At 38.2% G+C, this 2,312-nt stretch overlaps 1 long non-coding RNA gene across 3 annotated transcripts in view; it reads left to right on the top strand.

Moving 5' to 3' along the window:
- The first annotated feature begins 902 nt into the window (after positions 1-902).
- LOC106872933 (uncharacterized) overlaps positions 903-2,312 on the top strand; it is a 241,084-nt gene continuing 239,674 nt past the window's right edge. The window contains exon 1 of one of the 3 annotated variants that reach the window (XR_008263505.2): positions 903-1,607. This is a non-coding gene — a long non-coding RNA (uncharacterized LOC106872933). The remainder of the gene's footprint in view (positions 1,608-2,312) is intronic. The other 2 variants (XR_016240855.1, XR_016240854.1) reach the window with 2 other exon arrangements.

Genomic DNA, 2,312 nt, shown 5'->3' with positions numbered 1-2,312 from the left:
AGTAAATATCTGAATTGATCATTTTGTTTCTTGGAAGCAGATCAAAATAATCAAAGTAATCCCACCAAATTGACAGCATGACCTTTTTTTGATGCAATTCAGCTTTCGATGTGGTTTATGCTGGTTCGTTACGCTTGGACCATGATCGTTTTTGATTGATGTTATTGTAGACTATCCCTTTTTCATCACCAATGAGGATTCGTTTAAAAAAAAGGTCGATTTCCTTGCGTTTGAGATGCATATCGCAAATAATGATTCGTTGTGTTAAGTGAATCTCTTTCAATTTATGTGAAACCCAAATATCGAGCTTCTTAACGAGTCCAAGACATTTTAAGGGATTTTCAATTATTGTGTGTGATACATTTAACCTCTCTGCATTCTCTCGCACAGTTATATGACAATCAGATTCAATTATGGCTTTGATTCGGTCATCATTAACTTCAGTAGGTTGATCGTCTTTGAGTGAAAAATCTCCAGAACGGAATTTTTAAAACCATTTCTGACTTGTGCCTTCTGTTAAGCAATCAACACCATAAACTTCTTTGTGAGCCTCAGCAGTTTTCATGCCTTCATGGAAATAAAGAAGCAAAATATGGTGAAAACGTTCGTTTTTGCACTCCATGTTAAAATTGACACTGAACTAACAGCTGTAAACTAAATTACGTGCAATTTACTTCTAAAGTAAGCTAAAAGTAACGGCTATCAAATGTCAAATGGAATAAATCATAACATTGACAAAAGACATTCAAAAAAATCGTAACTCTATCTACTTGCGAAAAACGAAATTACTTACTTGCTCCTACAATATATATATATATATATATATATATATATATATATATATATATACACACACACACACACACATATTTAGGGAGGAAAGGAAGAGAAAAGAGAGAGAGAGAGAGAGAGAGAGAGAGAGAGAGAGAGAAAGAGGGGCGAAGGACAGGAGAGAGTGATTATTCGTACTGCTTGTTCCAACAGACGGAGGTTATGGCGGAGATGCAGCCGAAGATAAATGCTTGGTGCCGAGTAGTAGTGAGAGGAGAATGAAAGGGGGAGGGTGAAAAGAGAGCGAGAAAAGAAAAGAGAGAAAAATGAAGAGATACAGGGAGGCAGGAAGAGAAAGCAAAAGAGAGCGTTGGGGGGGGGGGGGGGGGGTAGGGATTGAGTAGTTACCGTGAGCAGCGAATCTATGTTTTTACCTGCTTGATGATAGAATTGAAGATATAAACGCCGAGAAGAGGGGGGAAAGACAAAAAGCGAAGCGGTATAAAGTAAATGTTGTTTTATTTCTATGATTGTTTCAGACGATAAACAAGATTGCAACGTTTGATATATTTAATGACAGTTGCGTCTGTACATTTGGTGGTGTGTTTAATGTTCGATGCATTTCTGCATTTTATGCTATACACACCGTTCTGTCAACGAAACACAAGTCTTCTTCTACCCAAGAATCTGTCGTACAATAGATTCCGTTGTCGTCATTGTCATCACACATTTACCTGGCTGTCATCACATCAAAGAATCGGTACAAAAACTTAATGACGACATCAATATTTCCGAAGATTTCTTTATAGGTGACACACATACACACATGCGCACAGGTAAGTCGACCACGTTTTCTTCGTTGTTGTTGTTGATATTACTATTATTTGTAATTTTTACGTCTCTTTTCGTTAATTACCAACCTATCTTCATTCTTCTTTCTCTCTCTCTCTCTCTCTCTCTCTCTCTCTCTTTCACTTCTCTCTCTCTCTCTCCGTCTGTTTATCTCCCTCTCTTACCCCTCCCTCTCTCTCTCTCCTTCCCTTTCTCTCTTATTCTCTCACTTTATCATCTTATCCTGTGTTTATAGTCTCCTACCCCAACCACACGCACAGACACAGACACACAAGTACACACAGACGCACTCATACACACACACATATACCTATAAGTGTGTGTATACATATACATGTGTGTGTGTGTGTGTGTGTGTGTGTGTGCATATATCTATGCCAGTGGTTCCCAACCTTTTCACGGCGAAGTTAAAGAATGCACACACCACCCGTTTCGGCGTTTAGGGTTAGGGTTAGAGTTCGGGTTACACCGCAAACGGGTGGTGTGCGTATTCTTTACCTCCACCCTTTTCCCCTACCAAGGACTCCTTTTATTTAAATGAGTTTTCCCACGGACCCCTTTTAATATGCTTATCCTTATATATATACATACAGGGTGTCCACAAAGTCTGGGTACATGGAGTAAATAAAATCATAACAATAAACAATTAAATATAAGAAATAATAATTTCTTAAAGTATGTGTCAATCC

This window comes from Octopus bimaculoides, chromosome 2 (genome assembly GCF_046866305.1).
Source record: "Octopus bimaculoides isolate indiv1 chromosome 2, ASM4686630v1, whole genome shotgun sequence".
Lineage (NCBI taxonomy): Eukaryota > Metazoa > Mollusca > Cephalopoda > Octopoda > Octopodidae > Octopus > Octopus bimaculoides.
Note: the sequence above shows the minus strand (reverse complement) of the source record. Positions and strands in the feature narration are given on the sequence as shown.